The 24,495-nt window shown below is 43.6% G+C and overlaps 17 non-coding genes and 4 pseudogenes across 17 annotated transcripts; all 21 read right to left on the bottom strand.

Moving 5' to 3' along the window:
• Window positions 1–326: 326 nt before the first annotated feature.
• Window positions 327–445, bottom strand: LOC136756449 (5S ribosomal RNA). The gene has a single exon (XR_010818533.1). It is a non-coding gene; the product is annotated as a 5S ribosomal RNA (ribosomal RNA).
• A 1,066-nt stretch (window positions 446–1,511) lies between these two features.
• LOC136756339 (5S ribosomal RNA) lies at window positions 1,512–1,630 on the bottom strand. The gene has a single exon (XR_010818429.1). It is a non-coding gene; the product is annotated as a 5S ribosomal RNA (ribosomal RNA).
• A 1,055-nt stretch (window positions 1,631–2,685) lies between these two features.
• On the bottom strand, window positions 2,686–2,804 carry LOC136757951 (5S ribosomal RNA). Its single transcript, XR_010819762.1, has one exon. It is a non-coding gene; the product is annotated as a 5S ribosomal RNA (ribosomal RNA).
• Window positions 2,805–3,870: 1,066 nt separating this feature from the next.
• On the bottom strand, window positions 3,871–3,989 carry LOC136757952 (5S ribosomal RNA). Its single transcript, XR_010819763.1, has one exon. It is a non-coding gene; the product is annotated as a 5S ribosomal RNA (ribosomal RNA).
• Window positions 3,990–5,044: 1,055 nt separating this feature from the next.
• Window positions 5,045–5,163, bottom strand: LOC136757501 (5S ribosomal RNA). The gene has a single exon (XR_010819518.1). It is a non-coding gene; the product is annotated as a 5S ribosomal RNA (ribosomal RNA).
• Window positions 5,164–6,218: 1,055 nt separating this feature from the next.
• Window positions 6,219–6,336, bottom strand: LOC136757475 (5S ribosomal RNA). The gene has a single exon (XR_010819494.1). It is a non-coding gene; the product is annotated as a 5S ribosomal RNA (ribosomal RNA).
• Window positions 6,337–7,402: 1,066 nt separating this feature from the next.
• LOC136757423 (5S ribosomal RNA) lies at window positions 7,403–7,520 on the bottom strand. Its single transcript, XR_010819450.1, has one exon. It is a non-coding gene; the product is annotated as a 5S ribosomal RNA (ribosomal RNA).
• Window positions 7,521–8,586: 1,066 nt separating this feature from the next.
• LOC136756169 (5S ribosomal RNA) lies at window positions 8,587–8,705 on the bottom strand. The gene has a single exon (XR_010818270.1). It is a non-coding gene; the product is annotated as a 5S ribosomal RNA (ribosomal RNA).
• A 1,066-nt stretch (window positions 8,706–9,771) lies between these two features.
• On the bottom strand, window positions 9,772–9,890 carry LOC136756057 (5S ribosomal RNA). The gene has a single exon (XR_010818160.1). It is a non-coding gene; the product is annotated as a 5S ribosomal RNA (ribosomal RNA).
• Window positions 9,891–10,945: 1,055 nt separating this feature from the next.
• LOC136757954 (5S ribosomal RNA) lies at window positions 10,946–11,064 on the bottom strand. Its single transcript, XR_010819764.1, has one exon. It is a non-coding gene; the product is annotated as a 5S ribosomal RNA (ribosomal RNA).
• Window positions 11,065–12,119: 1,055 nt separating this feature from the next.
• On the bottom strand, window positions 12,120–12,228 carry LOC136757598 (uncharacterized; annotated as a pseudogene).
• Window positions 12,229–13,294: 1,066 nt separating this feature from the next.
• Window positions 13,295–13,413, bottom strand: LOC136757619 (5S ribosomal RNA). The gene has a single exon (XR_010819569.1). It is a non-coding gene; the product is annotated as a 5S ribosomal RNA (ribosomal RNA).
• Window positions 13,414–14,471: 1,058 nt separating this feature from the next.
• On the bottom strand, window positions 14,472–14,580 carry LOC136757656 (uncharacterized; annotated as a pseudogene).
• Window positions 14,581–15,646: 1,066 nt separating this feature from the next.
• LOC136756707 (5S ribosomal RNA) lies at window positions 15,647–15,765 on the bottom strand. Its single transcript, XR_010818772.1, has one exon. It is a non-coding gene; the product is annotated as a 5S ribosomal RNA (ribosomal RNA).
• Window positions 15,766–16,820: 1,055 nt separating this feature from the next.
• On the bottom strand, window positions 16,821–16,939 carry LOC136757955 (5S ribosomal RNA). The gene has a single exon (XR_010819765.1). It is a non-coding gene; the product is annotated as a 5S ribosomal RNA (ribosomal RNA).
• A 1,055-nt stretch (window positions 16,940–17,994) lies between these two features.
• Window positions 17,995–18,113, bottom strand: LOC136757956 (5S ribosomal RNA). Its single transcript, XR_010819766.1, has one exon. It is a non-coding gene; the product is annotated as a 5S ribosomal RNA (ribosomal RNA).
• A 1,066-nt stretch (window positions 18,114–19,179) lies between these two features.
• On the bottom strand, window positions 19,180–19,288 carry LOC136757599 (uncharacterized; annotated as a pseudogene).
• A 1,066-nt stretch (window positions 19,289–20,354) lies between these two features.
• On the bottom strand, window positions 20,355–20,473 carry LOC136757957 (5S ribosomal RNA). Its single transcript, XR_010819767.1, has one exon. It is a non-coding gene; the product is annotated as a 5S ribosomal RNA (ribosomal RNA).
• Window positions 20,474–21,528: 1,055 nt separating this feature from the next.
• LOC136757770 (uncharacterized) lies at window positions 21,529–21,637 on the bottom strand (annotated as a pseudogene).
• A 1,066-nt stretch (window positions 21,638–22,703) lies between these two features.
• Window positions 22,704–22,822, bottom strand: LOC136755866 (5S ribosomal RNA). The gene has a single exon (XR_010817976.1). It is a non-coding gene; the product is annotated as a 5S ribosomal RNA (ribosomal RNA).
• A 1,066-nt stretch (window positions 22,823–23,888) lies between these two features.
• On the bottom strand, window positions 23,889–24,007 carry LOC136757200 (5S ribosomal RNA). The gene has a single exon (XR_010819239.1). It is a non-coding gene; the product is annotated as a 5S ribosomal RNA (ribosomal RNA).
• Window positions 24,008–24,495: the final 488 nt, after the last annotated feature.

The following is a 24,495-nucleotide window of genomic DNA, read 5'->3' on the forward strand; positions in this document are numbered from 1 at the left end:
GCTTTGCATGAATGGGAATGGAACCGTGTGTGTTGAATGAGGCTCCTTGTGAGCACTGAACTTTGTCCGGTGGAGTTCCTTTTTGTGTTGCTGTAATTGTGTCATTTCTCGATGAGAAAGATTAGGCAACATTTAGTCACTTCTAGCCATGATGCTCAATTTATTTACGAATGTACCCTAGTTACTAGGGACCGTTTACGTTGGAGAACAAGATCTATTGTATGCCTGTGTATTTGGGGAAGTAAAATCTGAAATAATGATGAAATTGTCTGTATCCCAAGTTAAAACTCGTGATTTGTCGCCCTCTGGTGTGTAAAAGGTACAAAAGCTTACAGCACCTGGTATTCCCAGGCGGTCTCCCATCCAAGTACTGACCAGGCCCGAGCCTGCTTGGCTTCCGAGATCAGACGAGATCGGGCGTATTCAGGCTAGTATGGCCGTAAGCCAGGGAGGCTGTCCCTGACGCTCTACTTAAAGGGATGGCAATATCCGTTTCTGCCGTTCATACTTACAGTTGAACTGTCTCTCTACTCTAAAGCCCGGGACACACCAGTGCGCCGCAGACAGTCCCTGCTAACACGCCACGTTGTGGCAACGTTGTGGCAACGTTGTGCGTTAGCTGGGGTGCCACACCAGACCGGAACTATATTTTACAAAACGAACACATTGTCTTGATAAAACAGCTGTAATTGAGTGCCTGACACGCCAGTCAAGCGCAATCTTGAGAAGGTGTGCATTTCAGTAAGGATTTCAATTGACATGCAGTATGAAACTGAAAGGAGGTTGCATCACTATGATGCATAACATTGCATGTATTGTATTTTCAAGTGTGTGCATTCATCCTGTTGTCATTTTGTTTTGAAAGCAGAAGAATCATTCAACAGGTTGCTGAGACAAATGTAAACCAGTAAAACATATGAAGAGAAACAAACCTTGAATATAAGTTCAGTTGTTTAAACATTTGACAAACTATGGTGAGGGGGTAAGAAAACACACAAATCCAGCAGCTCCTGTATTTCAATACACCAGAACCCAATATTATTGGCGAGTCGGGTAGTCCATCATCACAGTTCGAGGGCAGGCATCATATCAGTAATTTCATCCCGTTGCATTCACATCCGTGCCTTGAATGAGATTGAATGTGATCTTTGCTCTCAAGTATGTTCCCAAGTTTTACACTTTCGTGCTTTGCATGAATGGGAATGGAACCGTGTGTGTTGAATGAGGCTCCTTGTGAGCACTGAACTTTGTCCGGTGGAGTTCCTTTTTGTGTTGCTGTAATTGTGTCATTTCTCGATGAGAAAGATTAGGCAACATTTAGTCACTTCTAGCCATGATGCTCAATTTATTTACGAATGTACCCTAGTTACTAGGGACCGTTTACGTTGGAGAACAAGATCTATTGTATGCCTGTGTATTTGGGGAAGTAAAATCTGAAATAATGATGAAATTGCGTGTATCCAAAGTTAAAACTCGTGATTTGTCGCCCTCTGGTGTGTAAAAGGTGCAAAAGCTTACAGCACCTGGTATTCCCAGGCGGTCTCCCATCCAAGTACTGACCAGGCCCGAGCCCGCTTGGCTTCCGAGATCTGATGAGATCGGGCGTATTCAGGCTAGTATGGCCGTAAGCCAGGGAGGCTGTCCCTGACGCTCTACTTAAAGGGAAGGCAATATCCGTTTCTGCCGTTCATACTTACAGTTGAACTGTCTCTCTACTCTAAAGCCCGGGACACACCAGCGCACCGCAGACAGTCCCTGCTAACATGCCACGTTGTGGCAACGTTGTGCGTTAGCTGGGGTGCCACACCAGACCGGAACTATATTTTACAAAACGAACACATTGTCTTGATAATACAGCTGTAATTGTGTGCCTGACACGCCAGTCAAGCGCAATCTTGAGAAGGTGTGCATTTCAGTAAGGATTTCAATTGACATGCAGTATGAAACTGAAAGGAGGTTGCATCACTATGATGCATAACATTGCATGTATTGTATTTTCAAGTGTGTGCATTCATCCTGTTGTCATTTTGTTTTGAAAGCAGAAGAATCATTCAACAGGTTGCTGAGACAAATGTAAACCAGTAAAACATATGAAGAGAAACAAACCTTGAATATAAGTTCAGTTGTTTAAACATTTGACAAACTATGGTGAGGGGGTAAGAAAACACACAAATCCAGCAGCTCCTGTATTTCAATACACCAGAACCCAATATTATTGGCGAGTCGGGTAGTCCATCATCACAGTTCGAGGGCAGGCATCATTTCAGTAATTTCATCCCGTTGCATTCACATCCGTGCCTTGAATGAGATTGAATGTGATCTTTGCTCTCAAGTATGTTCCCAAGTTTTACACTTTCGTGCTTTGCATGAATGGGAATGGAACCGTGTGTGTTGAATGAGGCTCCTTGTGAGCACTGAACTTTGTCCGGTGGAGTTCCTTTTTGTGTTGCTGTAATTGTGTCATTTCTCGATGAGAAAGATTAGGCAACATTTAGTCACTTCTAGCCATGATGCTCAATTTATTTACGAATGTACCCTAGTTACTAGGGACCGTTTACGTTGGAGAACAAGATCTATTGTATGCCTGTGTATTTGGGGAAGTAAAATCTGAAATAATGATGAAATTGCGTGTATCCAAAGTTAAAACTCGTGATTTGTCGCCCTCTGGCGTGTAAAAGATGCAAAAGCTTACAGCACCTGGTATTCCCAGGCGGTCTCCCATCCAAGTACTGACCAGGCCCGAGCCTGCTTAGCTTCCGAGATCGGACGAGATCGGGCGTATTCAGGCTAGTATGGCCGTAAGCCAGGGAGGCTGTCCCTGACGCTCTACTTAAAGGGAAGGCAATATCCGTTTCTGCCGTTCATACTTACAGTTGAACTGTCTCTCTACTCTAAAGCCCGGGACACACCAGTGCGCCGCAGACAGTCCCTGCTAACATGCCACGTTGTGGCAACATTGTGGCAACGTTGTGCGTTAGCTGGGGTGCCACACCAGACCGGAACTATATATTACAAAACGAACACATTGTCTTGATAAAACAGCTGTAATTTAGTGCCTGACACGCCAGTCAAGCGCAATCTTGAGAAGGTGTGCATTTCAGTAAGGATTTCAATTGACATGCAGTATGAAACTGAAAGGAGGTTGCATCACTATGATGCATAACATTGCATGTATTGTATTTTCAAGTGTGTGCATTCATCCTGTTGTCATTTTGTTTTGAAAGCAGAAGAATCATTCAACAGGTTGCTGAGACAAATGTAAACCAGTAAAACATATGAAGAGAAACAAACCTTGAATATAAGTTCAGTTGTTTAAACATTTGAGAAAGTATGGTGAGGGGGTAAGAAAACATACAAATCCAGCAGCTCCTGTATTTCAATACACCAGAACCCAATATTATTGGCGAGTCGGGTAGTCCATCATCACAGTTCGAGGGCAGGCATCATTTCAGTAATTTCATCCCGTTGCATTCACATCCGTGCCTTGAATGAGATTGAATGTGATCTTTGCTCTCAAGTATGTTCCCAAGTTTTACACTTTCGTGCTTTGCATGAATGGGAATGGAACCGTTTGTGTTGAATGAGGCTCCTTGTGAGCACTGAACTTTGTCCGGTGGAGTTCCTTTTTGTGTTGCTGTAATTGTGTCATTTCTCGATGAGATAGATTAGGCAACATTTAGTCACTTCTAGCCATGATGCTCAATTTATTTACGAATGTACCCTAGTTACTAGGGACCGTTTACGTTGGAGAACAAGATCTATTGTATGCCTGTGTATTTGGGGAAGTCAAATCTGAAATAATGATGAAATTGCGTGTATCCAAAGTTAAAACTCGTGATTTGTCGCCCTCTGGTGTGTAAAAGATGCAAAAGCTTACAGCACCTGGTATTCCCAGGCGGTCTCCCATCCAAGTACTGACCAGGCCCGAGCCTGCTTAGCTTCCGAGATCGGACGAGATCGGGCGTATTCAGGCTAGTATGGCCGTAAGCCAGGGAGGCTATCCCTGACGCTCTACTTAAAGGGAAGGCAATATCCGTTTCTGCCGCTCATACTTGCAGTTGAACTGTCTCTCTACTCTAAAGTCCGGGACACACCAGCGCGCCGCAGACAGTCCCTGCTAACACGAAACGTTGTGGCAACGTTGTGCGTTAGCTGGGGTGCCACACCAGACCGGAACTATATATTACAAAACGAACACATTGTCTTGATAAAACAGCTGTAATTGAGTGCCTGACACGCCAGTCAAGCGCAATCTTGAGAAGGTGTGCATTTCAGTAAGGATTTCAATTGACATGCAGTATGAAACTGAAAGGAGGTTGCATCACTATGATGCATAACATTGCATGTATTGTATTTTCAAGTGTGTGCATTCATCCTGTTGTCATTTTGTTTTGAAAGCAGAAGAATCATTCAACAGGTTGCTGAGACAAATGTAAACCAGTAAAACATATGAAGAGAAACAAACCTTGAATATAAGTTCAGTTGTTTAAACATTTGACAAACTATGGTGAGGGGGTAAGAAAACACACACATCCAGCAGCTCCTGTATTTCAATACACCAGAAGCCAATATTATTGGCGAGTCGGGTAGTCCATCATCACAGTTCGAGGGCAGGCATCATTTCAGTTATTTCATCCCGTTGCATTCACATCCGTGCCTTGAATGAGATTGAATGTGATCTTTGCTCTCAAGTATGTTCCCAAGTTTTACACTTTCGTGCTTTGCATGAATGGGAATGGAACCGTGTGTGTTGAATGAGGCTCCTTGTGAGCACTGAACTTTGTCCGGTGGAGTTCCTTTTTGTGTTGCTGTAATTGTGTCATTTCTCGATGAGAAAGATTAGGCAACATTTAGTCACTTCTAGCCATGATGCTGAATTTATTTACGAATGTACCCTAGTTTCTAGGGACCGTTTACGTTGGAGAACAAGATCTATTGTATGCCTGTGTATTTGGGGAAGTCAAATCTGAAATAATGATGAAATTGCGTGTATCCAAAGTTAAAACTCGTGATTTGTCGCCCTCTGGCGTGTAAAAGATGCAAAAGCTTACAGCACCTGGTATTCCCAGGCGGTCTCCCATCCAAGTACTAACCAGGCCCGAGCCTGCTTAGCTTCCGAGATCGGACGAGATCGGGCGTATTCAGGCTAGTATGGCCGTAAGCCAGGGAGGCTGTCCTTGACCCTCTACTTAAAGGGAAGGCAATATCCGTTTCTGCCGCTCATACTTGCAGTTGAACTGTCTCTCTACTCTAAAGTCCGGGACACACCAGCACGCTGCAGACAGTCCCTGCTAACACGAAACGTTGTGGCAACGTTGTGCGTTAGCTGGGGTGCCACACCAGACCGGAACTATATTTTACAAAACGAACACATTGTCTTGATAATACAGCTGTAATTGAGTGCCTGACACGCCAGTCAAGCGCAATCTTGAGAAGGTGTGCATTTCAGTAAGGATTTCAATTGACATGCAGTATGAAACTGAAAGGAGGTTGCATCACTATGATGCATAACATTGCATGTATTGTATTTTCAAGTGTGTGCATTCATCCTGTTGTCATTTTGTTTTGAAAGCAGAAGAATCATTCAACAGGTTGCTGAGACAAATGTAAACCAGTAAAACATATGAAGAGAAACAAACCTTGAATATAAGTTCAGTTGTTTAAACATTTGACAAACTATGGTGAGGGGGTAAGAAAACACACAAATCCAGCAGCTCCTGTATTTCAATACACCAGAACCCAATATTATTGGCGAGTCGGGTAGTCCATCATCACAGTTCGAGGGCAGGCATCATTTCAGTAATTTCATCCCGTTGCATTCACATCCGTGCCTTGAATGAGATTGAATGTGATCTTTGCTCTCAAGTATGTTCCCAAGTTTTACACTTTCGTGCTTTGCATGAATGGGAATGGAACCGTGTGTGTTGAATGAGGCTCCTTGTGAGCAGTGAACTTTGTCCGGTGGAGTTCCTTTTTGTGTTGCTGTAATTGTGTCATTTCTCGATGAGAAAGATTAGGCAACATTTAGTCACTTCTAGCCATGATGCTCAATTTATTTACGAATGTACCCTAGTTACTAGGGACCGTTTACGTTGGAGAACAAGATCTATTGTATGCCTGTGTATTTGGGGAAGTCAAATCTGAAATAATGATGAAATTGCGTGTATCCAAAGTTAAAAATCGTGATTTGTCGCCCTCTGGTGTGTAAAAGATGCAAAAGCTTGCAGCACCTGGTATTCCCAGGCGGTCTCCCATCCAAGTACTGACCAGGCCCGAGCCTGCTTAGCTTCCGAGATCGGACGAGATCGGGCGTATTCAGGCTAGTAGGCCGTAAGCCAGGGAGGCTGTCCCTGACGCTCTACTTAAAGGGAAGGCAATATCCGTTTCTGCCGTTCATACTTACAGTTGAACTGTCTCTCTACTCTAAAGCCCGGGACACACCAGCGCGCCGCAGACAGTCCCTGCTAACACGCCACGTTGTGGCAACATTGTGGCAACGTTGTGCGTTAGCTGGGGTGCCACACCAGACCGGAACTATATTTTACAAAACGAACACATTGTCTTGATAAAACAGCTGTAATTGAGTGCCTGACACGCCAGTCAAGCGCAATCTTGAGAAGGTGTGCATTTCAGTAAGGATTTCAATTGACATGCAGTATGAAACTGAAAGGAGGTTGCATCACTATGATGCATAACATTGCATGTATTGTATTTTCAAGTGTGTGCATTCATCCTGTTGTCATTTTGTTTTGAAAGCAGAAGAATCATTCAACAGGTTGCTGAGACAAATGTAAACCAGTAAAACATATGAAGAGAAACAAACCTTGAATATAAGTTCAGTTGTTTAAACATTTGACAAACTATGGTGAGGGGGTAAGAAAACACACAAATCCAGCAGCTCCTGTATTTCAATACACCAGAACCCAATATTATTGGCGAGTCGGGTAGTCCATCATCACAGTTCGAGGGCAGGCATCATTTCAGTAATTTCATCCCGTTGCATTCACATCCGTGCCTTGAATGAGATTGAATGTGATCTTTGCTCTCAAGTATGTTCCCAAGTTTTACACTTTCGTGCTTTGCATGAATGGGAATGGAACCGTGTGTGTTGAATGAGGCTCCTTGTGAGCACTGAACTTTGTCCGGTGGAGTTCCTTTTTGTGTTGCTGTAATTGTGTCATTTCTCGATGAGAAAGATTAGGCAACATTTAGTCACTTCTAGCCATGATGCTCAATTTATTTACGAATGTACCCTAGTTACTAGGGACCGTTTACGTTGGAGAACAAGATCTATTGTATGCCTGTGTATTTGGGGAAGTAAAATCTGAAATAATGATGAAATTGCGTGTATCCAAAGTTAAAACTCGTGATTTGTCGCCCTCTGGTGTGTAAAAGATGCAAAAGCTTACAGCACCTGGTATTCCCAGGCGGTCTCCCATCCAAGTACTGACCAGGCCCGAGCCTGCTTGGCTTCCGAGATCGGACGAGATCGGGCGTATTCAGGCTAGTAGGCCGTAAGCCAGGGAGGCTGTCCCTGACGCTCTACTTAAAGGGAAGGCAATATCCGTTTCTGCCGTTCATACTTACAGTTGAACTGTCTCTCTACTCTAAAGCCCGGGACACACCAGCGCGCCGCAGACAGTCCCTGCTAACACGCCACGTTGTGGCAACATTGTGGCAACGTTGTGCGTTAGCTGGGGTGCCACACCAGACCGGAACTATATATTACAAAACGAACACATTGTCTTGATAAAACAGCTGTAATTGAGTGCCTGACACGCCAGTCAAGCGCAATCTTGAGAAGGTGTGCATTTCAGTAAGGATTTCAATTGACATGCAGTATGAAACTGAAAGGAGGTTGCATCACTATGATGCATAACATTGCATGTATTGTATTTTCAAGTGTGTGCATTCATCCTGTTGTCATTTTGTTTTGAAAGCAGAAGAATCATTCAACAGGTTGCTGAGACAAATGTAAACCAGTAAAACATATGAAGAGAAACAAACCTTGAATATAAGTTCAGTTGTTTAAACATTTGACAAACTATGGTGAGGGGGTAAGAAAACACACAAATCCAGCAGCTCCTGTATTTCAATACACCAGAACCCAATATTATTGGCGAGTCGGGTAGTCCATCATCACAGTTCGAGGGCAGGCATCATTTCAGTAATTTCATCCCGTTGCATTCACATCCGTGCCTTGAATGAGATTGAATGTGATCTTTGCTCTCAAGTATGTTCCCAAGTTTTACACTTTCGTGCTTTGCATGAATGGGAATGGAACCGTGTGTGTTGAATGAGGCTCCTTGTGAGCACTGAACTTTGTCCGGTGGAGTTCCTTTTTGTGTTGCTGTAATTGTGTCATTTCTCGATGAGAAAGATTAGGCAACATTTAGTCACTTCTAGCCATGATGCTCAATTTATTTACGAATGTACCCTAGTTACTAGGGACCGTTTACGTTGGAGAACAAGATCTATTGTATGCCTGTGTATTTGGGGAGGTAAAATCTGAAATAATGATGAAATTGCGTGTATCCAAAGTTAAAACTCGTGATTTGTCGCCCTCTGGTGTGTAAAAGATGCAAAAGCTTACAGCACCTGGTATTCCCAGGCGGTCTCCCATCCAAGTACTGACCAGGCCCGAGCCTGCTTGGCTTCCGAGATCGGACGAGATCGGGCGTATTCAGGCTAGTATGGCCGTAAGCCAGGGAGGCTGTCCCTGACGCTCTACTTAAAGGGAAGGCAATATCCGTTTCTGCCGTTCATACTTACAGTTGAACTGTCTCTCTACTCTAAAGCCCGGGACACACCAGCGTGCCGCAGACAGTCCCTGCTAACACGCCACGTTGTGGCAACATTGTGGCAACGTTGTGCGTTAGCTGGGGTGCCACACCAGACCGGAACTATATTTTACAAAACGAACACATTGTCTTGATAAAACAGCTGTAATTGAGTGCCTGACACGCCAGTCAAGCGCAATCTTGAGAAGGTGTGCATTTCAGTAAGGATTTCAATTGACATGCAGTATGAAACTGAAAGGAGGTTGCATCACTATGATGCATAACATTGCATGTATTATATTTTCAAGTGTGTGCATTCATCCTGTTGTCATTTTGTTTTGAAAGCAGAAGAATCATTCAACAGGTTGCTGAGACAAATGTAAACCAGTAAAACATATGAAGAGAAACAAACCTTGAATATAAGTTCAGTTGTTTAAACATTTGACAAACTATGGTGAGGGGGTAAGAAAACACACAAATCCAGCAGCTCCTGTATTTCAATACACCAGAAGCCAATATTATTGGCGAGTCGGGTAGTCCATCATCACAGTTCGAGGGCAGGCATCATTTCAGTAATTTCATCCCGTTGCATTCACATCCGTGCCTTGATTGAGATTGAATGTGATCTTTGCTCTCAAGTATGTTCCCAAGTTTTACACTTTCGTGCTTTGCATGAATGGGAATGGAACCGTGTGTGTTGAATGAGGCTCCTTGTGAGCACTGAACTTTGTCCGGTGGAGTTCCTTTTTGTGTTGCTGTAATTGTGTCATTTCTCGATGAGACAGATTAGGCAACATTTAGTCACTTCTAGCCATGATGCTCAATTTATTTACGAATGTACCCTAGTTACTAGGGACCGTTTACGTTGGAGAACAAGATCTATTGTATGCCTGTGTATTTGGGGAAGTCAAATCTGAAATAATGATGAAATTGCGTGTATCCAAAGTTAAAACTCGTGATTTGTCGCCCTCTGGTGTGTAAAAGATGCAAAAGCTTACAGCACCTGGTATTCCCAGGCGGTCTCCCATCCAAGTACTAACCAGGCCCGAGCCTGCTTAGCTTCCGAGATTGGATGAGATCGGGCGTATTCAGGCTAGTATGGCCGTAAGCCAGGGAGGCTGTCCTTGACCCTCTACTTAAAGGGAAGGCAATATCCGTTTCTGCCGCTCATACTTGCAGTTGAACTGTCTCTCTACTCTAAAGTCCGGGACACACCAGCACGCTGCAGACAGTCCCTGCTAACACGAAACGTTGTGGCAACGTTGTGCGTTAGCTGGGGTGCCACACCAGACCGGAACTATATTTTACAAAACGAACACATTGTCTTGATAATACAGCTGTAATTGAGTGCCTGACACGCCAGTCAAGCGCAATCTTGAGAAGGTGTGCATTTCAGTAAGGATTTCAATTGACATGCAGTATGAAACTGAAAGGAGGTTGCATCACTATGATGCATAACATTGCATGTATTGTATTTTCAAGTGTGTGCATTCATCCTGTTGTCATTTTGTTTTGAAAGCAGAAGAATCATTCAACAGGTTGCTGAGACAAATGTAAACCAGTAAAACATATGAAGAGAAACAAACCTTGAATATAAGTTCAGTTGTTTAAACATTTGACAAACTATGGTGAGGGGGTAAGAAAACACACAAATCCAGCAGCTCCTGTATTTCAATACACCAGAACCAAATATTATTGGCGAGTCGGGTAGTCCATCATCACAGTTCGAGGGCAGGCATCATTTCAGTAATTTCATCCCGTTGCATTCACATCCGTGCCTTGAATGAGATTGAATGTGATCTTTGCTCTCAAGTATGTTCCCAAGTTTTACACTTTCGTGCTTTGCATGAATGGGAATGGAACCGTGTGTGGTGAATGAGGCTCCTTGTGAGCACTGAACTTTGTCCGGTGGAGTTCCTTTTTGTGTTGCTGTAATTGTGTCATTTCTCGATGAGAAAGATTAGGCAACATTTAGTCACTTCTAGCCATGATGCTCAATTTATTTACGAATGTACCCTAGTTACTAGGGACCGTTTACGTTGGAGAACAAGATCTATTGTATGCCTGTGTATTTGGGGAAGTCAAATCTGAAATAATGATGAAATTGCGTGTATCCAAAGTTAAAACTCGTGATTTGTCGCCCTCTGGTGTGTAAAAGATGCAAAAGCTTACAGCACCTGGTATTCCCAGGCGGTCTCCCATCCAAGTACTGACCAGGCCCGAGCCTGCTTAGCTTCCGAGATCGGACGAGATCGGGCGTATTCAGGCTAGTATGGCCGTAAGCCAGGGAGGCTGTCCCTGACGCTCTACTTAAAGGGAAGGCAATATCCGTTTCTGCCGCTCATACTTGCAGTTGAACTGTCTCTCTACTCTAAAGTCCGGGACACACCAGCGCGCCGCAGACAGTCCCTGCTAACACGAAACGTTGTGGCAACGTTGTGCGTTAGCTGGGGTGCCACACCAGACCGGAACTATATATTACAAAACGAACACATTGTCTTGATAAAACAGCTGTAATTGAGTGCCTGACACGCCAGTCAAGCGCAATCTTGAGAAGGTGTGCATTTCAGTAAGGATTTCAATTGACATGCAGTATGAAACTGAAAGGAGGTTGCATCACTATGATGCATAACATTGCATGTATTGTATTTTCAAGTGTGTGCATTCATCCTGTTGTCATTTTGTTTTGAAAGCAGAAGAATCATTCAACAGGTTGCTGAGACAAATGTAAACCAGTAAAACATATGAAGAGAAACAAACCTTGAATATAAGTTCAGTTGTTTAAACATTTGACAAACTATGGTGAGGGGGTAAGAAAACACACAAATCCAGCAGCTCCTGTATTTCAATACACCAGAACCCAATATTATTGGCGAGTCGGGTAGTCCATCATCACAGTTCGAGGGCAGGCATCATTTCAGTAATTTCATCCCGTTGCATTCACATCCGTGCCTTGAATGAGATTGAATGTGATCTTTGCTCTCAAGTATGTTCCCAAGTTTTACACTTTCGTGCTTTGCATGAATGGGAATGGAACCGTGTGTGTTGAATGAGGCTCCTTGTGAGCACTGAACTTTGTCCGGTGGAGTTCCTTTTTGTGTTGCTGTAATTGTGTCATTTCTCGATGAGAAAGATTAGGCAACATTTAGTCACTTCTAGCCATGATGCTCAATTTATTTACGAATGTACCCTAGTTACTAGGGACCGTTTACGTTGGAGAACAAGATCTATTGTATGCCTGTGTATTTGGGGAAGTCAAATCTGAAATAATGATGAAATTGCGTGTATCCAAAGTTAAAACTCGTGATTTGTCGCCCTCTGGTGTGTAAAAGATGCAAAAGCTTACAGCACCTGGTATTCCCAGGCGGTCTCCCATCCAAGTACTGACCAGGCCCGAGCCTGCTTAGCTTCCGAGATCGGGCGTATTCAGGCTAGTATGGCCGTAAGCCAGGGAGGCTGTCCCTGATGCTCTACTTAAAGGGAAGGCAATATCCGTTTCTGCCGCTCATACTTGCAAATGAACTGTCTCTCTACTCTAAAGTCCGGGACACACCAGCGCGCCGCAGACAGTCCCTGCTAACACGAAACTTTGTGGCAACGTTGTGGCAACGTTGTGCGTTAGCTGGGGTGCCACACCAGACCGGAACTATATATTACAAAACGAACACATTGTCTTGATAAAACAGCTGTAATTGAGTGCCTGACACGCCAGTCAAGCGCAATCTTGAGAAGGTGTGCATTTCAGTAAGGATTTCAATTGACATGCAGTATGAAACTGAAAGGAGGTTGCATCACTATGATGCATAACATTGCATGTATTGTATTTTCAAGTGTGTGCATTCATCCTGTTGTCATTTTGTTTTGAAAGCAGAAGAATCATTCAACAGGTTGCTGAGACAAATGTAAACCAGTAAAACATATGAAGAGAAACAAACCTTGAATATAAGTTCAGTTGTTTAAACATTTGACAAACTATGGTGAGGGGGTAAGAAAACACACACATCCAGCAGCTCCTGTATTTCAATACACCAGAAGCCAATATTATTGGCGAGTCGGGTAGTCCATCATCACAGTTCGAGGGCAGGCATCATTTCAGTTATTTCATCCCGTTGCATTCACATCCGTGCCTTGAATGAGATTGAATGTGATCTTTGCTCTCAAGTATGTTCCCAAGTTTTACACTTTCGTGCTTTGCATGAATGGGAATGGAACCGTGTGTGTTGAATGAGGCTCCTTGTGAGCACTGAACTTTGTCCGGTGGAGTTCCTTTTTGTGTTGCTGTAATTGTGTCATTTCTCGATGAGAAAGATTAGGCAACATTTAGTCACTTCTAGCCATGATGCTGAATTTATTTACGAATGTACCCTAGTTTCTAGGGACCGTTTACGTTGGAGAACAAGATCTATTGTATGCCTGTGTATTTGGGGAAGTCAAATCTGAAATAATGATGAAATTGCGTGTATCCAAAGTTAAAACTCGTGATTTGTCGCCCTCTGGCGTGTAAAAGATGCAAAAGCTTACAGCACCTGGTATTCCCAGGCGGTCTCCCATCCAAGTACTAACCAGGCCCGAGCCTGCTTAGCTTCCGAGATCGGACGAGATCGGGCGTATTCAGGCTAGTATGGCCGTAAGCCAGGGAGGCTGTCCTTGACCCTCTACTTAAAGGGAAGGCAATATCCGTTTCTGCCGCTCATACTTGCAGTTGAACTGTCTCTCTACTCTAAAGTCCGGGACACACCAGCACGCTGCAGACAGTCCCTGCTAACACGAAACGTTGTGGCAACGTTGTGCGTTAGCTGGGGTGCCACACCAGACCGGAACTATATTTTACAAAACGAACACATTGTCTTGATAATACAGCTGTAATTGAGTGCCTGACACGCCAGTCAAGCGCAATCTTGAGAAGGTGTGCATTTCAGTAAGGATTTCAATTGACATGCAGTATGAAACTGAAAGGAGGTTGCATCACTATGATGCATAACATTGCATGTATTGTATTTTCAAGTGTGTGCATTCATCCTGTTGTCATTTTGTTTTGAAAGTAGAAGAATCATTTTTGCTGAGGTTGCTGAGACAAATGTAAACCAGTAAAACATATGAAGAGAAACAAACCTTGAATATAAGTTCAGTTGTTTAAACATTTGACAAACTATGGTGAGGGGGTAAGAAAACACACAAATCCAGCAGCTCCTGTATTTCAATACACCAGAACCCAATATTATTGGCGAGTCGGGTAGTCCATCATCACAGTTCGAGGGCAGGCATCATTTCAGTAATTTCATCCCGTTGCATTCACATCCGTGCCTTGAATGAGATTGAATGTGATCTTTGCTCTCAAGTATGTTCCCAAGTTTTACACTTTCGTGCTTTGCATGAATGGGAATGGAACAGTGTGTGTTGAATGAGGCTCCTTGTGAGCACTGATCTTTGTCCGGTGGAGTTCCTTTTTGTGTTGCTGTAATTGTGTCATTTCTCGATGAGAAAGATTAGGCAACATTTAGTCACTTCTAGCCATGATGCTCAATTTATTTACGAATGTACCCTAGTTACTAGGGACCGTTTACGTTGGAGAACAAGATCTATTGTATGCCTGTGTATTTGGGGAAGTCAAATCTGAAATAATGATGAAATTGCGTGTATCCAAAGTTAAAACTCGTGATTTGTCGCGCTCTGGTGTGTAAAAGATGCAAAAGCTTACAGCACCTGGTATTCCCAGGCGGTCTCCCATTCAAGTACTGACCAGGCCCGAGCCTGCTTAGCTTCCGAGATCGGGCGTATTCAGGCTAGTATGGCCGTAAGCCAGGGAGGCTGTCCCTGACGCTCTACTTAAAGGGAAGGCAATATCCGTTTCTGCCGCTCATACTTGCAAATGAACTGTCTCTCTACTCTAAAGTCCGGGACACACCAGCGCGCCGCAGACAGTCCCTGCTAACACGAAACTTTGTGGCAACGTTGTGGCAACGTTGTGCGTTAGCTGGGGTGCCACACCAGACCGAAACTATATTTTACAAAACGAACACATTGTCTTGATAAAACAGCTGTAATTGAGTGCCTGACACGCCAGTCAAGCGCAATCTTGAGAAGGTGTGCATTTCAGTAAGGATTTCAATTGACATGCAGTATGAAACTGAAAGGAGGTTGCATCACTATGATGCATAACATTGCATGTATTATATTTTCAAGTGTGTGCATTCATCCTGTTGTCATTTTGTTTTGAAAGCAGAAGAATCATTCAACAGGTTGCTGAGACAAATGTAAACCAGTAAAACATATGAAGAGAAACAAACCTTGAATATAAGTTCAGTTGTTTAAACATTTGACAAACTATGGTGAGGGGGTAAGAAAACACACAAATCCAGCAGCTCCTGTATTTCAATACACCAGAACCCAATATTATTGGCGAGTCTGGTAGTCCATCATCACAGTTCGAGGGCAGGCATCATTTCAGTAATTTCATCCCGTTGCATTCACATCCGTGCCTTGAATGAGATTGAATGTGATCTTTGCTCTCAAGTATGTTCCCAAGTTTTACACTTTCGTGCTTTGCATGAATGGGAATGGAACCGTGTGTGTTGAATGAGGCTCCTTGTGAGCACTGAACTTTGTCCGGTGGAGTTCCTTTTTGTGTTGCTGTAATTGTGTAATTTCTCGATGAGAAAGATTAGGCAACATTTAGTCACTTCTAGCCATGATGCTCAATTTATTTACGAATGTACCCTAGTTACTAGGGACCGTTTACGTTGGAGAACAAGATCTATTGTATGCCTGTGTATTCGGGGAAGTCAAATCTGAAATAATGATGAAATTGCGTGTATCCAAAGTTAAAACTCGTGATTTGTCGCCCTCTGGTGTGTAAAAGATGCAAAAGCTTACAGCACCTGGTATTCCCAGGCGGTCTCCCATCCAAGTACTGACCAGGCCCGAGCCTGCTTAGCTTCTGAGATCGGACGAGATCGGGCGTATTCAGGCTAGTATGGCCGTAAGCCAGGGAAGCTGTCCCTGACGCTCTACTTAAAGGGAAGGCAATATCCGTTTCTGCCGCTCATACTTGCAGTTGAACTGTCTCTCTACTCTAAAGTCCGGGACACACCAGCGCGCCGCAGACAGTCCCTGCTAACACGAAACGTTGTGGCAACGTTGTGCGTTAGCTGGGGTGCCACACCAGACCGGAACTATATATTACAAAACGAACACATTGTCTTGATAAAACAGCTGTAATTGAGTGCCTGACACGCCAGTCAAGCGCAATCTTGAGAAGGTGTGCATTTCAGTAAGGATTTCAATTGACATGCAGTATGAAACTGAAAGGAGGTTGCATCACTATGATGCATAACATTGCATGTATTGTATTTTCAAGTGTGTGCATTCATCCTGTTGTCATTTTGTTTTGAAAGCAGAAGAATCATTCAACAGGTTGCTGAGACAAATGTAAACCAGTAAAACATATGAAGAGAAACAAACCTTGAATATAAGTTCAGTTGTTTAAACATTTGACAAACTATGGTGAGGGGGTAAGAAAACACACAAATCCAGCAGCTCCTGTATTTCAATACACCAGAACCCAATATTATTGGCGAGTCGGGTAGTCCATCATCACAGTTCGAGGGCAGGCATCATTTCAGTAATTTCATCCCGTTGCATTCACATCCGTGCCTTGAATGAGATTGAATGTGATCTTTGCTCTCAAGTATTTTCCCAAGTTTTACACTTTCGTGCTTTGCATGAATGGGAATGGAACCGTGTGTGTTGAATGAGGCTCCTTGTGAGCAGTGAACTTTGTCCGGTGGAGTTCCTTTTTGTGTTGCTGTAATTGTGTCATTTCTCGATGAGAAAGATTAGGCAACATTTAGTCACTTCTAGCCATGATGCTCAATTTATTTACGAATGTACACTAGTTACTAGGGACCGTTTACGTTGGAGAACAAGATCTATTCTATGCCTGTGTATTTGGGGAAGTCAAATCTGAAATAATGATGAAATTGCGTGTATCCAAAGTTAAAACTCGTGATTTGTCGCCCTCTGATGTGTAAAAGATGCAAAAGCTTACAGCACCTGGTATTCCCAGGCGGTCTCCCATCCAAGTACTGACCAGGCCCGAGCCTGCTTAGCTTCCGAGATCGGACGAGATCGGGCGTATTCAGGCTAGTATGGCCGTAAGCCAGGGAGGCTGTCCCTGACGCTCTACTTAAAGGGAAGGCAATATCCGTTTCTTCCGCTCATACTTGCAATTGAACTGTCTCTCTACTCTAAAGTCCGGGACACACCAGCGCGCCGCAGACAGTCCCTGCTAACACGAAACGTTGTGGCAACGTTGTGCGTTAGCTGGGGTGCCACACCAGACCGGAACTATATATTACAAAACGAACACATTGTCTTGATAAAACAGCTGTAATTGAGTGCCTGACACGCCAGTCAAGCGCAATCTTGAGAAGGTGTGCATTTCAGTAAGGATTTCAATTGACATGCAGTATGAAACTGAAAGGAGGTTGCATCACTATGATGCATAACATTGCATGTATTGTATTTTCAAGTGTGTGCATTCATCCTGTTGTCATTTTGTTTTGAAAGCAGAAGAATCATTCAACAGGTTGCTGAGACAAATGTAAACCAGTAAAACATATGAAGAGAAACAAACCTTGAATATAAGTTCAGTTGTTTAAACATTTGACAAACTATGGTGAGGGGGTAAGAAAACACACAAATCCAGCAGCTCCTGTATTTCAATACACCAGAACCCAATATTATTGGCGAGTCGGGTAGTCCATCATCACAGTTCGAGGGCAGGCATCATTTCAGTAATTTCATCCCGTTGCATTCACATCCGTGCCTTGAATGAGATTGAATGTGATCTTTGCTCTCAAGTATGTTCCCAAGTTTTACACTTTCGTGCTTTGCATGAATGGGAATGGAACCGTGTGTGTTGAATGAAGCTCCTTGTGAGCACTGAACATTGTCCGGTGGAGTTCCTTTTTGTGTTGCTGTAATTGTGTCATTTCTCGATGAGAAAGATTAGGCAACATTTAGTCACTTCTAGCCATGATGCTCAATTTATTTACGAATGTACCCTAGTTACTAGGGACCGTTTACGTTGGAGAACAAGATCTATTGTATGCCTGTGTATTTGGGGAAGTCAAATCTGAAATAATGATGAAATTGCGTGTATCCAAAGTTAAAACTCGTGATTTGTCGCCCTCTGGTGTGTAAAAGATGCAAAAGCTTACAGCACCTGGTATTCCCAGGCGGTCTCCCATCCAAGTACTGACCAGGCCCGAGCCTGCTTAGCTTCCGAGATCGGACGAGATCGGGCGTATTCAGGCTAGTATGGCCGTAAGCCAGGGAGGCTGTCCCTGACGCTCTACTTAAAGGGAAGGCAATATCCGTTTCTGCCGTTCATACTTGCAGTTGAACTGTCTCTCTACTCTAAAGCCCGGGACACACCAGCGCGCCGCAGACAGTCCCTGCTAACACGCCACGTTGTGGCAACATTGTGGCAACGTTGTGCGTTAGCTGGGGTGCCACACCAGACCGGAACTATATATTACAAAACGAACACATTCTCTTGATAAAACAGCTGTAATTGAGTGCCTGACACGCCAGTCAAGCGCAATCTTGAGAAGGTGTGCATTTCAGTAAGGATTTCAATTGACATGCAGTATGAAACTGAAAGGAGGTTGCATCACTATGATGCATAACATTGCATGTATTGTATTTTCAAGTGTGTGCATTCATCCTGTTGTCATTTTGTTTTGAAAGCAGAAGAATCATTCAACAGGTTGCTGAGACAAATGTAAACCAGTAAAACATATGAAGAGAAACAAACCTTGAATATAAGTTCAGTTGTTTAAACATTTGACAAACTATGGTGAGGGGGTAAGAAAACACACAAATCCAGCAGCTCCTGTATTTCAATACACCAGAACCCAATATTATTGGCGAGTCGGGTAGTCCATCATCACAGTTCGAGGGCAGGCATCATTTCAGTAATTTCATCCCGTTGCATTCACATCCGTGCCTTGAATGAGATTGAATGTGATCTTTGCTCTCAAGTATGTTCCCAAGTTTTACACTTTCGTACTTTGCATGAATGGGAATGGAACCGTGTGTGTTGAATGAGGCTCCTTGTGAGCACTGAACTTTGTCCGGTGGAGTTCCTTTTTGTGTTGCTGTAATTGTGTCATTTCTCGATGAGAAAGATTAGGCAACATTTAGTCACTTCTAGCCATGATGCTCAATTTATTTACGAATGTACCCTAGTTACTAGGGACCGTTTACGTTGGAGAACAAGATCTATTGTATGCCTGTGTATTTGGGGAAGTCAAATCTGAAATAATGATGAAATTGCGTGTATCCAAAGTTAAAACTCGTGATTTGTCGCCCTCTGGTGTGTAAAAGATGCAAAAGCTTACAGCACCTGGTATTCCCAGGCGGTCTCCCATCCAAGTACTGACCAGGCCCGAGCCTGCTTAGCTTCCGAGATCGGGCGTATTCAGGCTAGTATGGCCGTAAGCCAGGGAAGCTGTCCCTGACGCTCTACTTAAAGGGAAGGCAATATCCGTTTCTGCCGCTCATACTTGCAGTTGAACTGTCTCTCTACTCTAAAGCCCGGGACACACCAGCGCGCTGCAGCCAGTCCCTTCTTACATGCCACGTTGTGGCAACATTGTGGCAACGTTGTGCGTTAGCTGGGGTGCCACACCAGACCGGAACTATATATTACAAAACGAACACATTGTCTTGATAAAACAGCTGTAATTGCGTGCCTGACACGCCAGTCAAGCGCAATCTTGAGAAGGTGTGCATTTCAGTAAGGATTTCAATTGACATGCAGTATGAAACTGAAAGGAGGTTGCATCACTATGATGCATAACATTGCATGTATTGTATTTTCAAGTGTGTGCATTCATCCTGTTGTCATTTTGTTTTGAAAGCAGAAGAATCATTCAACAGGTTGCTGAGACAAATGTAAACCAGTAAAACATATGAAGAGAAACATACCTTGAATATAAGTTCAGTTGTTTAAACATTTGACAAACTATGGTGAGGGGGTAAGAAAACACACAAATCCAGCAGCTCCTGTATTTCAATACACCAGAACCCAATTTTATTGGCGAGTCGGGTAGTCCATCATCACAGTTCGAGGGCAGGCATCATTTCAGTAATTTCATCCCGTTGCATTCACATCCGTGCCTTGAATGAGATTGAATGTGATCTTTGCTCTCAAGTATGTTCCCAAGTTTTACACTTTCGTGCTTTGCATGAATGGGAATGGAACCGTGTGTGTTGAATGAGGCTCCTTGTGAGCACTGAACTTTGTCCGGTGGAGTTCCTTTTTGTGTTGCTGTAATTGTGTCATTTCTCGATGAGAAAGATTAGGCAACATTTAGTCACTTCTAGCCATGATGCTCAATTTATTTACGAATGTACCCTAGTTACTAGGGACCGTTTACGTTGGAGAACAAGATCTATTGTATGCCTGTGTATTTGGGGAAGTCAAATCTGAAATAATGATGAAATTGCGTGTATCCAAAGTTAAAACTCGTGATTTGTCGCCCTCTGGTGTGTAAAAGATGCAAAAGCTTACAGCACCTGGTATTCCCAGGCGGTCTCCCATCCAAGTACTGACCAGGCCCGAGCCTGCTTAGCTTCCGAGATCGGACGAGATCGGGCGTATTCAGGCTAGTATGGCCGTAAGCCAGGGAAGCTGTCCCTGACGCTCTACTTAAAGGGAAGGCAATATCCGTTTCTGCCGCTCATACTTGCAGTTGAACTGTCTCTCTACTCTAAAGTCCGGGACACACCAGCGCGCCGCAGACAGTCCCTGCTAACACGAAACGTTGTGGCAACGTTGTGCGTTAGCTGGGGTGCCACACCAGACCGGAACTATATTTTACAAAACGAACACATTGTCTTGATAATACAGCTGTAATTGAGTGCCTGACATGCCAGTCAAGCGCAATCTTGAGAAGGTGTGCATTTCAGTAAGGATTTCAATTGACATGCAGTATGAAACTGAAAGGAGGTTGCATCACTATGATGCATAACATTGCATGTATTGTATTTTCAAGTGTGTGCATTCATCCTGTTGTCATTTTGTTTTGAAAGCAGAAGAATCATTCAACAGGTTGCTGAGACAAATGTAAACCAGTAAAACATATGAAGAGAAACAAACCTTGAATATAAGTTCAGTTGTTTAAACATTTGACAAACTATGGTGAGGGGGTAAGAAAACACACAAATCCAGCAGCTCCTGTATTTCAATACACCAGAACCCAATATTATTGGCGAGTCGGGTAGTCCATCATCACAGTTCGAGGGCAGGCATCATTTCAGTAATTTCATCCCGTTGCATTCACATCCGTGCCTTGAATGAGATTGAATGTGATCATTGCTCTCAAGTATGTTCCCAAGTTTTACACTTTCGTGCTTTGCATGAATGGGAATGGAACCGTGTGTGTTGAATGAGGCTCCTTGTGAGCACTGAACTTTGTCCGGTGGAGTTCCTTTTTGTGTTGCTGTAATTGTGTCATTTCTCGATGAGAAAGATTAGGCAACATTTAGTCACTTCTAGCCATGATGCTCAATTTATTTACAAATGTACACTAGTTACTAGGGACCGTTTACGTTGGAGAACAAGATCTATTGTATGCCTGTGTATTTGGGGAAGTCAAATCTGAAATAATGATGAAATTGCGTGTATCCAAAGTTAAAACTCGTGATTTGTCGCCCTTTGGTGTGTAAAAGATGCAAAAGCTTACAGCACCTGGTATTCCCAGGCTGTCTCCCATCCAAGTACTGACCAGGCACGAGCCTGCTTAGCTTCCGAGATCGGGCGTATTCAGGCTAGTATGGCCGTAAGCCAGGAAGGCTGTCCCTGACGCTCTACTTAAAGGGAAGGCAATATCCGTTTCTGCCGCTCATACTTGCAGTTGAACTGTCTCTCTACTCTAAAGCCCGGGACACACCAGCGCGCTGCAGCCAGTCCCTGCTTACATGCCACGTTGTGGCAACATTGTGGCAACGTTGTGCGTTAGCTGGGGTGCCACACCAGACCGGAACTATATATTACAAAACGAACACATTGTCTTGATAAAACAGCTGTAATTGCGTGCCTGACACGCCAGTCAAGCGCAATCTTGAGAAGGTGTGCATTTCAGTAAGGATTTCAATTGACATGCAGTATGAAACTGAAAGGAGGTTGCATCACTATGATGCATAACATTGCATGTATTGTATTTTCAAGTGTGTGCATTCATCCTGTTGTCATTTTGTTTTGAAAGCAGAAGAATCATTCAACAGGTTGCTGAGACAAATGTAAACCAGTAAAACATATGAAGAGAAACATACCTTGAATATAAGTTCAGTTGTTTAAACATTTGACAAACTATGGTGAGGGGGTAAGAAAACACACAAATCCAGCAGCTCCTGTATTTCAATACACCAGAACCCAATATTATTGGCGAGTCGGGTAGTCCATCATCACAGTTCGAGGGCAGGCATCATTTCAGTAATTTCATCCCGTTGCATTCACATCCGTGCCTTGAATGAGATTGAATGTGATCTTTGCTCTCAAGTATGTTCCCAAGTTTTACACTTTCGTGCTTTGCATGAATGGGAATGGAACCGTGTGTGTTGAATGAGGCTCCTTGTGAGCACTGAACTTTGTCCGGTGGAGTTCCTTTTTGTGTTGCTGTAATTGTGTCATTTCTCGATGAGAAAGATTAGGCAACATTTAGTCACTTCTAGCCATGATGCTCAATTTATTTACGAATGTACCCTAGTTACTAGGGACCGTTTACGTTGGAGAACAAGATCTATTGTATGCCTGTGTATTTGGGGAAGTCAAATCTGAAATAATGATGAAATTGCGTGTATCCAAAGTTAAAACTCGTGATTTGTCGCCCTCTGGTGTGTAAAAGATGCAAAAGCTTACAGCACCAGGTATTCCCAGGCGGTCTCCCATCCAAGTACTGACCAGGCCCGAGCCTGCTTAGCTTCCGAGATCGGACGAGATCGGGCGTATTCAGGCTAGTATGGCCGTAAGCCAGTGAGGCTGTCCCTGACGCTCTACTTAAAGGGAAGGCAATATCCGTTTCTGCCGTTCATACTTACAGTTGAACTGTCTCTCTACTCTAAAGCCCGGGACACACCAGCGCGCCGCAGACAGTCCCTGCTAACACGCCACGTTGTGGCAACATTGTGGCAACGTTGTGCGTTAGCTGGGGTGCCACACCAGACCGGAACTATATATTACAAAACGAACACATTGTCTTGATAAAACAGCTGTAATTGAGTGCCTGACACGCCCGTCAAGCGCAATCTTGAGAAGGTGTGCATTTCAGTAAGGATTTCAATTGACATGCAGTATGAAACTGAAAGGAGGTTGCATCACTATGATGCATAACATTGCATGTATTGTATTTTCAAGTGTGTGCATTCATCCTGTTGTCATTTTGTTTTGAAAGCAGAAGAATCATTCAACAGGTTGCTGAGACAAATGTAAACCAGTAAAACATATGAAGAGAAACAAACCTTGAATATAAGTTCAGTTGTTTAAACATTTGACAAACTATGGTGAGGGGGTAAGAAAACACACAAATCCAGCAGCTCCTGTATTTCAATACACCAGAACCCAATATTATTGGCGAGTCGGGTAGTCCATCATCACAGTTCGAGGGCAGGCATCATTTCAGTAATTTCATCCCGTTGCATTCACATCCGTGCCTTGAATGAGATTGAATGTGATCTTTGCTCTCAAGTATGTTCCCAAGTTTTACACTTTCGTGCTTTGCATGAATGGGAATGGAACCGTGTGTGTTGAATGAGGCTCCTTGTGAGCACTGAACTTTGTCCGGTGGAGTTCCTTTTTGTGTTGCTGTAATTGTGTCATTTCTCGATGAGAAAGATTAGGCAACATTTAGTCACTTCTAGCCATGATGCTCAATTTATTTACGAATGTACTCTAGTTACTAGGGACCGTTTACATTGGAGAACAAGATCTATTGTATGCCTGTGTATTTGGGGAAGTCAAATCTGAAATAATGATGAAATTGCGTGTATCCAAAGTTAAAACTCGTGATTTGTCGCCCTCTGGTGTGTAAAAGATGCAAAAGCTTACAGCACCTGGTATTCCCAGGCGGTCTCCCATCCAAGTACTGACCAGGCCGGAGCCTGCTTAGCTTCCGAGATCGGACGAGATCGGGCGTATTCAGGCTACTATGGCCGTAAGCCGGGGAGGTTGTCCCTGATGCTCTACTTAAAGGGAAGGCAATATCCGTTTCTGCCGCTCATACTTGCAGTTGAACTGTCTCTCTACTCTAAAGTCCGGGACACACCAGCGCGCCGCAGACAGTCCCTGCTAACACGAAACGTTGTGGCAACGTTGTGCGTTAACTGGGGTGCCACACCAGACCGGAACTATATTTTACAAAACGAACACATTGTCTTGATAATACAGCTGTAATTGAGTGCCTGACACGCCAGTCAAGCGCAATCTTGAGAAGGTGTGCATTTCAGTAAGGATTTCAATTGACATGCAGTATGAAACTGAAAGGAGGTTGCATCACTATGATGCATAACATTGCATGTATTGTATTTTCAAGTGTGTGCATTCATCCTGTTGTCATTTTGTTTTGAAAGCAGAAGAATCATTCAACAGGTTGCTGAGACAAATGTAAACCAGTAAAACATATGAAGAGAAACAAACCTTGAATATAAG

The sequence above is a fragment of the Amia ocellicauda genome, chromosome 8, assembly GCF_036373705.1.
Source record: "Amia ocellicauda isolate fAmiCal2 chromosome 8, fAmiCal2.hap1, whole genome shotgun sequence".
NCBI classification, from domain to species: Eukaryota; Metazoa; Chordata; class Actinopteri; order Amiiformes; family Amiidae; genus Amia; species Amia ocellicauda.